Consider the following 11,871-nt stretch of genomic DNA (forward strand, 5'->3'; position numbering starts at 1 on the left):
CCACTGAGTCAGACCATTGGTCTGTGTGTAGAGCATGTGTGCAGGCTCCTGTGGTGGCGAGGGTGGAACAGGAGTGACCGCTGGACTGACAGACTGTCAACGCATGGGTCACAGATGCGGAGGGTCAACCCAGCAGCCGCTCCCGCTTTGCCCACCACTGCCCCTGCGGTGGGGGAGGGGAGCGGTGCACATATGGTCACTGGGGTACTTGCACAGTGTTTCAGCCTCATGGCAGCAATGGCAATGGTGGTGGGGTGCTTGCGGTGGCAGCAGGGAGATCAGCAGCGGGCAGAGGAGCTCCTACGCCCACTCGCCTGGTAACGTGAGTGGCCTCTGTGCATGCACAGAGGACCAAAATGGGTTGCAGATTGACTTCCCTGTCATTTGGGAGGCTGGCAGGGAGTGGCAGTGGCAGATTGATGAGAGGGCAGAGTCGCCACTTGACTACGGCGGCAGTGGGGGGGCAAGGTGCTACGGAGGCCGCAGCTGTGGGGAGGGTGAGGGGGTGGGGCAGGTTCCCCCTTCTGCCTTCCCAAACCATGCTGTTGTATGGTGGGATGGGGTGATGGGGGCTGCCACAGCAAGAGTGAAGGGGGTGGTGGCACATGTGGCAAGGAGGGCAGGTGCACACTCCCCATTGCCTGATTGTCTTCCCGTCCACTGTGATCAGGGGGGCAACTGGACAGGGGTGGTAGGAGACACATCTCATTGCCCTTGCCACCAGCTTAGTGCCTGGGCTAGTTGTGGGGCATCTGTCAACTGCTCCAGTGGGCATCTGCTGTGTCCCTCCTGGATCTGGGGTGTGTGTTGGGGTTTGTGTGTGTTCATGTTGGCTTTTCCTCTGCTGGCAGTGGCAGCTGCAGCTGCTCTCTTCTCTCTCCTGCCTTGTTGTGAGCAGGGAGTTTTGGGCATGGGGACGGAGTTCAGTGCCTTTGACAGTGCTGCAGTTGCCAGGAAAGGGTTAACTGAGGCTGCCAATCAGGGAGCAGCAAAGCGGGGCTGCAGCTTGGAGCCCTCTGAGTGGTCTCCTTGGATCATTTGCTTGCTCTGTCCACTCACGGGGCTGCTGTTGCCATGGGCGGAGCTGGAGGACCAACAATGCTAGCTGTGGCTGGAGAACCTTAGAAAGTTAACCGTCTGTCGCTCACACTCCCTGCCGGGTTTGCGGCATGTGCCCGTCTGTTTGCTATGAGGTAAAAATAGGGTTCTATCTGCTTTCAGGAGGTAACCCTATTTTCTGCTCGTCTGAATAGCTTCAGCAACTAGGTCCAAACAGCAAAAAGCAGCAAAACAGCAAAAAGCAAGTCACAATCGCACATGGTTATTAGTATCAAAAAGCAGTTCTGAGCAGTCTGAGCAAACTAATAAAAAAACCAAGATTCTGAACCAGCAGATGGAACACAGCAGATGGAGGGCCAAGAAGTTTATACTAGTTGAGGATTGCGTACCTGTTTCCTTTAAAGAAAGGCCAAAATATGATGACACTAAAATGCCACACAGAAAGATAGGCTGGGCTCTCTCCCAATTGAAACTGCTGAGGCAGAACTTTTGTCCTTTTTCATTTCTGCAGAAGTGGAATAATTTCAAATTTGGAAGTTATCTGCTAACTTCTGAGAAACAAAATTAATTACACCGTCCCAGTCTGCAGAGCAAAAACATTCAGACTAGAAACTGTGTCTTTTCCTCCCCAGGTCCCTAGCCGTTAAATCCAAATGCAATTAATACAAGAAATGATATATCACTCGTTTGCTATGGTTGCAATTGCTGCAGATCCTCCAGTTGGCAAAAAAGCTCCTTTCATGGATTTGGTTAAACTAGAATCATACAATAGGGGTGTCCATTTTGGAATTTTCTAATTTTGATTTGTATCCGAATCAAAACACCCCCATTTTGTTTTGTACCTGAATTTTCAGAATCCGAATCACCCCTGTTTTGTTTTGTAGCCGAATTTTCAGAATCCTAATCAATTTGGATTTTTTAAATGGGTCCCAGGGCAAAAAGAGTGGGTGGTGGTAGTGTCCAATGGGTGGAAGCTACCACCCAAATTTCAAAGGAATTGGGCAAAGGGCTGATATTTTTGTGAATTTTTTAAGTTCACGCATCTTTAAGAATTTTCCTATGGGGAATAATGGGAATTCCAGCAAATGTATCACTTCTCATCAAGGGGAAAGGGGTGGCCCAGAGGGGAGTGTTGTGGGTAGTAGTGCCCAGTGAAGGCAAGGAAACTACCAGAATAGTTTCAAAGGAATTGGGCAAAGGGCTGATTTTTTGTGTTGCTGAAGTTCATGTGTCTTTAATATTTCTCCCATGGGGAATAATGGAGATTTCAACAGCCCCATAATTCCACTTGGGGGGCACTGGGGTTGCCCAGAGTGAGGGGTTGTGTAGTGCATATAGGGTGCCAACCACCCCCATACCCAAAAGCCCGTGGGGTACTGGGTTTTGTTGTTTCTGAGGTGTTCAGTGTAAATTCTCTGGTAGCATATGCGCTTTTCAGTGAAAAACAAGAATCCACTCTCATATGCTACCAGAGAATCTACACTCAGAACACCACAGAAACAACAGAACCCAGCACTCCATGGGTTAGCAACCCTTCCCCTAGCCAATGTGGAGTCAGTAAAGAGTGGCAAGAAGCAAAAGAGCCAATGGGGAACAAGGAGGGAATTGTCAGCAGGTCACCCCATGCTTTAGGTCACTGATCAGAAGGCAGGAAGGGCGGGAAATTCAAAGAGATGTCAAACACAAAATGGAGACTGACTCAGAGATCACGACAAAATGGAGGTCCGAAACAACAAAACGTTTTGTTGCCGAAACAGGGACGTTTTGTCTACAAAACACCCAAAACGGGCTGTTTTGGGTACAAAACGTTTTGTATCCGGAACGTTTCGCACATCCCTATCATACAACTATCTGTAGGTTTACCCGCTAGTAAACTCCATTGAATTCAACAAAGTAAACTCTGAAACTAGTGTGCATAGGATTGCGTGGCTACCAAAAGGGAACAAATGTCCCTCTACACCAGCTCTGTGCTACTGCTGCAACTTTCTCCCTTAAAGTGGAGCCTTCCGGACACCAGCCTCTTGGAGATTTACAATGCAGAGCAGAATGTGCCACAACCAAAGAGTAGGTGTTTTTGGTTTGTTTGTTTTTAAAATTAAACACAACAACCCAAAGTGATGTATAGAAAGGATAATTGATATCCTGGTGCATTGCCAGGGAAATCTCAGAAGCTGAGTCACAGTGAGCCATATAGGTTTGCAGACAGTAGTGTCTGAGGCGGGTCTCACGATGCGTGAGACCTGCTTTCTGCAAAACTGCGGGGAGAGTGGGCTAAGCCCGCTCTCCCCACAGACGACCGAGCAGGGAGCCCTGGGCGGCCGGATTGGCTGCCCACACGGTTGCCAGCTCTGAGACGGAGCCGGCGGGGGCTGGGGGAAGCGGGGGCTGTGCGCACCCCGGAAGCCTCTGTATGCCCTGCGCGAGCGCACAGGGCATACTGGGGAGACCCCCAGAGCCAGGAGGCGCCTTTTTGCCTCCCGGTTGGGGGTCTACTCGTGAGTAGCCACGGCACGGAGCTGCGCCACAGCTACTCATGAGCAGATAGCCTGGGTTTGCGGAGCACTCGCTCCACAAACCTGGGCTAAGGGGGCAGGCTACTTGAGCGGGTTAGCCACTTGAGAACCACCGGGCTTGCTTGCGAGCCCGGTGGTTCTTACGATTAACAAAAATCGGGCTAGGCTCTCCTAGCCCAATTTTTGTTAAACGTGAGAATAGCCCGTCTATTTGAACTCCTTTTTCATGTAGCCAGGGATGTGCACAAAATGGATTTTGTGTTTTGTTTGGAGCTTGAAACAAGATGCAGACAGCTGAAACGTTTTGTCAAAACAGCAATCGACCCGGTTGTCCTATTGACACCAAATTTGTTTGGGTGGTAGAGCATGATGGGTGCTACCTACCACCCACCCAAAGAAATGGGGAAGAGGGCAATTTTAAACAATTTTTAACCTTTTCCACAGACCCCCATAGGATCAGAAGTCAGTGCCAGAAAACCAGTTTGCAAGGGAAGAACAGGCCTCCAAAATGGTGCTTGAAACATCATAACACTTCGAATCAAAACAGGGTTATTTTGTTCCAAGCTTGAAACAGGCCCTTTATTTAAAGGGTGTTTTGTTTTGAGCTCAAAACACTTGAAACAGCCTGTTCTGAGTCAAAATGTTTCAACTTCAAAAATGTTTTGCACATCCCTAACATTTAACAACAAATATTCTCCTGAGGAAGGACAGTATAGTTCAAAATGTGTTGAGGCTTCCATTACTCTGTTAGATTACTATATTTTTGGCGCACATTCCTGCCTTTCCTTCAGATTTGGGTGATTTTGCTTTCTTTTTACGGTCTCAGATCTAGGGTGGGGAGGGGGCAGCATCAGTCAAGCAAACACCACAATCAAGTAAAAACATGTTCTATGAGGAAAAGCAAAACACAGAACAGCAAAAACACAAAACACTCCACCATATGTTGAGAGTGCCAATCACAGTTGAAATCTAGCTTATAATCTTATAGGGAAAGGGACCATCAATGTACATTTAAGAGGCTATGTAAAAATATACTAAATGTTAGGGATGTGCACAAATCAATTTTTAAAATTCGATTTGTGCCTGAAACAAATCACTCCTGATTTGTTTTGTATCCAAATCTACCCCCTCCAAATCACCCAGATTCGATTTGTATTTGCTTTGATTTGATTTGTATTTGGACTGATTCGGGCCACTTAACAAGGTCCTAGGGGCACCAAATTTAGTGGTGGGTAGGTCCCCATGAATGCCACCTACCACCCAGATTTCAAGGCAGTGGAGCACTTGGTTTATATTTAATGACTTTTTTAGTTTTTTCTGATTTTGATCATTTCCGCCATAGGAATTAATGGGGATTCGAAGTTGCCATATTCTAACCCTAAAACAGATCTGCGGTTTTCATTTTTTAAAAAAAAAGCTAAGCTCTAGCCCTTGTATAAGTGGAATTATGGAGTAAAATATGCAGTCATTATTTTTCAAGTGTTTGAATTCTTTGGTGTATAATAACCTTTCCTCATAATGAATCCCTATGAGGATTCATTGCACACCTTCATTTCTTCTGTACATTTTGACTGTCACTGGGCTGTGCCAACTGTCAGCTGCAATGTGCCGACTACACCCCACCCCAACCCAACCCCACACACACCTGCAAGGCAGTGGGGTACTCATTTTAATTTTTAGGAATATTGAAATGTTTCAATTCTTTGGTGTCTACTTACTTTTCCTCATAATGAATCCCTATGAGGATTCATTATATGCCTTCATTTCAAAGGTTTCAAGTTCCCTCCCTGGCTTCTCCAAGATAGGGCTGAGAGAGATTCCTGCCTGCAACCTTGGAGCAGCCGCTGCCAGTCTGTGAAGACAATACTGAGCTAGATGGACCAATGGTCTGACTCAGTATATGGCAGCTTCCTATGTTCCTATTTTCTTTTCATTTTGACTATCATTGGATAGTACCAACTGTCAACTGCCATGTGTCAACTACACACACACACACACACACACACACACACACACACTGGGGTACTCAGTTTATTTTTCTAGGTATTTTTGAAGTGCTTAGATTCTTTGGTGTCTTCATTACGCACTTTCATTTCTTCTGTTCATTTTGACTCCACTGCTTTGCAGGTGGGGGTGGGGAATTAGTGCCATCCCATGATAGTGGGGGATTAGTGACACCCCCTACCCCACAACCACTGGGTACTAGGTTTATATTTTAGGAATTTTTGAGGTGTGTAGACTCTTTGGTGTGTAATGAATCCTCATAGGGATTCATTATGAGGAAAGGTTATTAGACACCAAAGAGCCTAAACACTTGAGAAAAAAAAATCCTAGAACATAAACTGAGTAGTATCCCACTGCTTTGCAGGTGGAAGTGGAGTGTAGTTGGCACATGGCATTTGACACTTGGCACTGTCAAAAAGACAGTCAAAATGAATAGAAGAAATTAGAGTGTGTAATGAATCCTCATAGGGATTCATTGAGGAAAGGTTATTATACAACAAAGAATCCAAACACTTGAAAAGTAGTGACCACGCATTTTGCTCTGTAACTCCACTTCTACAAGGGCTAGAGCTTAGGTTTTGGTTTTTGGTTTTAAAGAAAGCTGGGAATCTGGGGGAATTAATAGGAGGGTTCTGAATCTCGAATTGATTCAAATTGAATCAGGCACGATTCAATTTGTACCCAAATCTAGCCAATGGACCACAGGGATGATTTGTTTTGTCTCCAAATCACCTGAATCATCTAGATTTGGGTACAAATTGATTTGTACTTGAATCAGTTTGCACATCCCTACTAAATGTAATGTGCTTCAGGGGTTGATATTTCACCCACAGTTGTTAAGAGTTAAATGGTGAAGTGGGCAAGTTAAGGGGCACCTTGGTAACCCTAAAATGCTATGGTCACAGCAACCCCTGCACTGATGCACCAAAGTTTTCAGTTGCAGCCTGTGTATGTTCCAAAGGATCCCCCAACCCCCGGGGACATAGTTGGGGGGGGGCACGGGGGGCTGCAGAGGGAAGGGGCATCACCAAAAATCATGCCGCTCTCACACAAAGGAAAATCATGGCACATCAGCGCAGAGTTAGTCTGGATGTTCATTGACTAAAGAATCCAGAGAACAGCACCAGAGGACAAAGTAAAACTGAGGCTTGGTTTATACCCATGCAGAGAGAATGAGGGGATCAAATGCAGAGGTAGGAAGATGGACTATTTCATGTCAGACTGCAGACAGGGAATCACACTGTTGGTTTTTTAATAAGGGTTTTCTTACATGGGCGGAGGTCTGAAGTGGCTTGCCCCACCGGTAGCCCAAAGTGGTGCAGTCCATGTTACCATCGCAGCATTCTGCCATCTTATTCCTACCTGATACATGTGTAGATCCAGCTCTGATGTTCTGTAGTCAAAGACTGCCCAAAGATGGAAGTTTGGGGAGGTTTACAAATTAGATAGATAGATAGATAGATAGATAGATAGATAGATAGATAGATAGATAGATAGATAGATAGATTACCCACTCCCTTGCACATGACCTTTTATTCTCCTGAAGATCTTAGATCCCAAGGGAAATGCCAAGGGGAAATGAGAAAAGGACCGATACAGCAATTACCATCATGTTCTACCATGCCTTCATTTTCTTTCATTCTTCAGATCATCTTGAGTAGCCCCCCTACTAAATTTTTAGTTCCTGCACCGTCTCCAGCCAAGATAATCATGAATTATTCCTTTTGTTGGAAAGCACACCAAGGTGCCTCCCATTTTCCTAAGCAATCAATCAATGACTCATGTTTCCTTCCATATTTCATAGGGCAAACATTAGGGAGCAAGAGGATTTTATGCTCCTCATAATGGAGTTCTTGACCCCCACAAATCTCTCTTCCACCAATATTGGTCAACACTAATATAAAGGTGCCACTGCCTCTAGGATTTGTTTATATCTGCTGCTGACCTCTCTGATATCCTATTACCCTTTTACACTCAAAACAATCCCTCTAACTCAATTATTTAGGAGAACCATAGAGGGTTTGGTTATAAATGTGCCAGCAGGAAAATTCCGCAATGCAAAAGAGTTCTACAAGTACACTTGATTATTATTTTTTTGCCACCACCTACAATTTTGCTTCATTGTGTAGTTGCTCCATTGTGTAAAGCAGAGGGTTCTTAAGCTTTGCCCTTGTGTACTTCTCACTGCAAGTCAAGGAGCAAATAAAGAAACATAAAGCCCTTGAAATATGGCTTTATGCACATTTGCACAGGGTTCCCAAAGAGTTCAGACATATATCTGATGATGCACTTTCAAACCCTGTTGTTCACATGCATGGAGGAACTGTGACTGCACTTGATTATGTAAATAACTGGACACAAAAGAAGTCAAAGCTCTTGCACTTGTATTAGTTTCAAACAAAAGGGTATTTCAGTAGTTGCAGCTTTGAAAAATCTTGATTATGGGCTGTCTAAGGACAATCATCAGGTATCAGCAAAAAGCCAAGCTAAGCTACGTATCTGATTTCATTTCTGTTCTAAGAAGAGAGAGGCAAATGGCTGCAAAAGGGTAGTAGAAGGAGGTCATTTGGGCCCATATCATGTTTTAAGATACCCAATGGATGATAAACCAAGCAAGTGAAGCACTGCCATCCTTCAAATAGGAGTCACCATACGATCCGCAACATCATATAAGAGGAAAGGCACACATACAGTCAGCTTCAGGCATGCAGAGGGAACGTTTGAGGACTCCTCACTTAAATGGAGGGGAGAGATAAGAGTTATTAGATTTGGTGGGGGGAGTTCAGTATAATGAATGGGGAACTCCTCAGATCCTTGGTGGGGGGTGGGATCTTCACCCCTGGCCTGCTTCATAGATCACATCTTGGAGGAAGGGAAGAGCAGAGAAAGGAAATGGTCTACACTCTGCCTTTTAGCCTAAACAAGACTTATACCAACCAAAAACCTAGGCTTATGGAGAAAAAGGCTTGTTTCTTCTATATCAGTTGCACGCAATTAGGGTCAGACTAAGGTCATTAGCTGATATAATGCACAATGTTACAGAGCCTTTCCCCCCAATGACTATTCATTTAACATCCTTTCCAGTTTGGGCCCTACTTAGGTATGGTTGCCTCTTCCCTTTGACAACCCTGGGCACAATCCACCAAATGTTAGCTGTCACAGACTCTAGTGAAATTGATGGGACTTAAGATAGTCATGAAGAAATCCCCTTCCCAAGATTTCAATCAGACCGATGGCCAAACCAGATATAACATGGGAGTCCCATTATTGGCTCTCTTGAAATCCTTGTTGTTAAAAACAACTGTAAGCGAGCCCCGATTTGGATTGAGGCCACAGTGCTCAGGATATCAGGGTTAACAGTGGTTGATATACTGCACAATATTGTGTGTGCCGGGCAATGTAATAATCACTCAGTTGTGCAAGTGTGCTGTTGCATTAAATGCAAGAATTGCACCAACACAGTTGCACAATTGACAGCCATTATTTTAAATGGCTGCCAATTGTGCAATCATGTTTGCACAATTCTTACATTTCATGCAACAGTGCTCTTGCACAAATGTGTGAACATTATGTTGCAGGGCACATGCAACGTTGTACAGTGTAAGATTTTCTAAATGGCAATTTGAATCAGCTTCATTGCTGATTTCAACAGAGGATGTTGCTGCCCATATAAGTAATGCATGTGTCTGTATTTTTGTGCCACAAATGGCCCCCAAACCCATGTTAAAACTGGAGGGGGGAAACACCACTTTTTGTCAGGGTTGAATGTGTGAGGACTGCTTTGTTTGCATTACATTGTACTGTGTATACAGTTTTGACAGGTTTCAGTGGGGAGCACAGGTGGGATGATACCCCTTCTGAGAAGGGATAGGGGAGCTATTTCCACCTCTCACTCTTGTGTGCATCTTTCCTTCCTCTTGGATTGCCAGCTTTTCTGGTCACCAGCAATGTGCTCCATCTGTCTTTTTTTGTCTTTCCCCCTCTTTTCTTTGCAGAGTGCTTCACCGCTTCTCTTGCCGGACCTCAGCATTCAACCACAGTCCTGTCTCCCACCACAGCAGCCAGCTAATCATTTCTCAATTATGTCAGTTGAACTTTGAAGCTCTTCAGCTCACAATTCAAAAGCCTTTGGAAGCACTCCCGCTGGGAAAAACTTGAGTGTTTACACAGTCTGCAGTCACTTTGGATAAAATTAAGTGTGCAAACCCATTGATCCTACCTCAACCAAACCTCATTTACAATGGCTCTATGTCAACCACTTTCTCCAGTGCCATTTCCTCAATTTAAATCACTCTCCCAGAAACTGTTATTAGCCCCTAGGGGACTTTTTTCCAAGGGGATAAAAGGCACCAAGTGCCTGTGGTGTACCTATCTTTTAATCACTTGCAGTTAATGAGGCAGGTCTCATGAACAGTGAGACCCACTTTTGCCGCTTTTGCGGGGAGAGTGGGCTAAGCCCCAGGCGCCACTTGAAGTGGGAGGGCGCCATTTTTTAAAATCATTTTTTTAAAATGGCCACTGAAAACAAAATGGCCACCGTGCATGCTCAAATGGCCTCTGTGAGGTCCTAGGCCATGCCAGGCCTCGCAGAGGCCATTTGAGCATGCGCAGTGGCCATTTTGTTTTCAGTGACCATTTTTTAAAAACAAAATTTATTTTAAAAAATGGCCACTGCACATGCTAAAATGGTCCCTACGAGGCCCTAGAGGCCAGCAGGGGGGGGACCTTTGCAGACCCCCGCATGGCCTTTAGGAAGCCCCCCGAAGGGGTTACAGGTTAAAAAAACTTGTCAATGTTCATAGATTGAAGGGCATGGAATGCCTTAAAATAACCAGCCCATCATTTCTGCACATTGATTACATTATATAGAAAGCAGAGGAAAGCCATTTTAAACCTGAAAGTAGATTCTGATCAATGTTGCTTCTTCATTTGACCTACAAATGTGAGAAATCCAAATAAAATTCTTAGGGGCTATTATCACGAGCAGCAAAAATTGAACTAGGAGAGACTAGCCCGATTTTTGCTGCTCGTGTAAACCACCAGGCTCGCAGGCTTAAGCTCGTGAGCTTACAAGAGGCTAGCCCGATTTTTGTAGCCATCCCCTAAGCCTGGGTTTGCGGAGTGAGCGCTCTGCAAACTTGGGCTTCCCAATCGTGAGTAGCCGCAGGATGGCTCCACACTGCAGCTACTCACGAGTAAACCCCAGAGGGGAGGCGAAAATCAGGGAATAATTTTTTTTTTTTAACCGAAAACATTCACAACCCCTCAAAGAGTCGGAGGGTATTCGGTCCGGTGTCAGACTAAACGGGATGGTTTGGTTTGACCCCAGACCACCGAACCGAACAGGTTTGACATTGAACTTATCGAACGTCAAACCTGTTCGCACATCCCTAGCTAGAATCACAACATTTGACCTGGATCCCTTTGTGCTTGAATTTTAACAGCCAGTCTAGTGAGTACAATTCTTTAGCCACTCTGTTTCCACCCTTCCTATTTGTTCTCATTGGAAATAAAGCATGAAGCAACTCAAATATCCCCATGAAACTTCTTCCCTTGCAAACACAGCGGAATAACCTTTAATGAGTAGCTTAGTGAATTCCACCCCTGCTGATTTGGAACAATTGCCCAGTAAAAGCATCAGCACAATACAGAGCTCCTAATTAATGGACAAGCAGCATGACTACTGTAGCCCATTTAAGTGGTAACTCTGTTTACAAGAGAGAATTCGTGTTTTCTTGCTGGCAGGAATTCCCGACCGTAGATAGTTCACGTTTGGCTTCTTCCCCTGTTGTCAATTTGGTTGCTAAACACTACTTCTTTTTTTTAAAAAACCCACCACGATTTCAATGGCTTGTTCAGTGCTTGCATTATGAGGATGAGCTGAAGAAAATGGACTATTTCAGAGCAATTGTGTTCTCCAGATGCATAAACTGTAGCAGATCAACAAGAAAATAAAACATCTCCCTCCACCCCAGCCTCTCTCTCTGCAAGCTCAATGCAATTCAGCATTTTGTGTCTTCTAAGCACTTTTCAAACATTACATTGAACACATGGAGGAGGGAGCAAGATCATGCATGCTGCACCTCATTCTGGCCTCCACACATTTAGCATAACAAGTGAATCAATCCTACATGCATCGAGGGGTGTCATTAGGGGGTGGCCCATGGAGAACGGTCCCCCAATGAATTGCTCAGAGCCCCAAATCTCATGAGCCATCTCCCTCCTCCATGACCTCTTCCAGAAAGGAGACAATGAGGCACATGCACAGTGCAGGAGAGAGCAAGCTCCGAGCCTC

General features: G+C 45.2%; 1 long non-coding RNA gene across 1 annotated transcript in view; it reads left to right on the top strand.

Moving 5' to 3' along the window:
• The window catches only part of LOC128341533 (uncharacterized), a 95,619-nt gene extending 84,091 nt beyond the window's left edge, over positions 1-11,528 (top strand). Inside the window, exon 3 of the long non-coding RNA XR_008314432.1 lies at positions 9,572-11,528. This is a non-coding gene — a long non-coding RNA (uncharacterized LOC128341533). The remainder of the gene's footprint in view (positions 1-9,571) is intronic.
• The last annotated feature ends 343 nt before the right edge of the window (positions 11,529-11,871 follow it).

The sequence above is a fragment of the Hemicordylus capensis genome, chromosome 2, assembly GCF_027244095.1.
Source record: "Hemicordylus capensis ecotype Gifberg chromosome 2, rHemCap1.1.pri, whole genome shotgun sequence".
In the NCBI taxonomy this organism is placed as follows: domain Eukaryota; kingdom Metazoa; phylum Chordata; class Lepidosauria; order Squamata; family Cordylidae; genus Hemicordylus; species Hemicordylus capensis.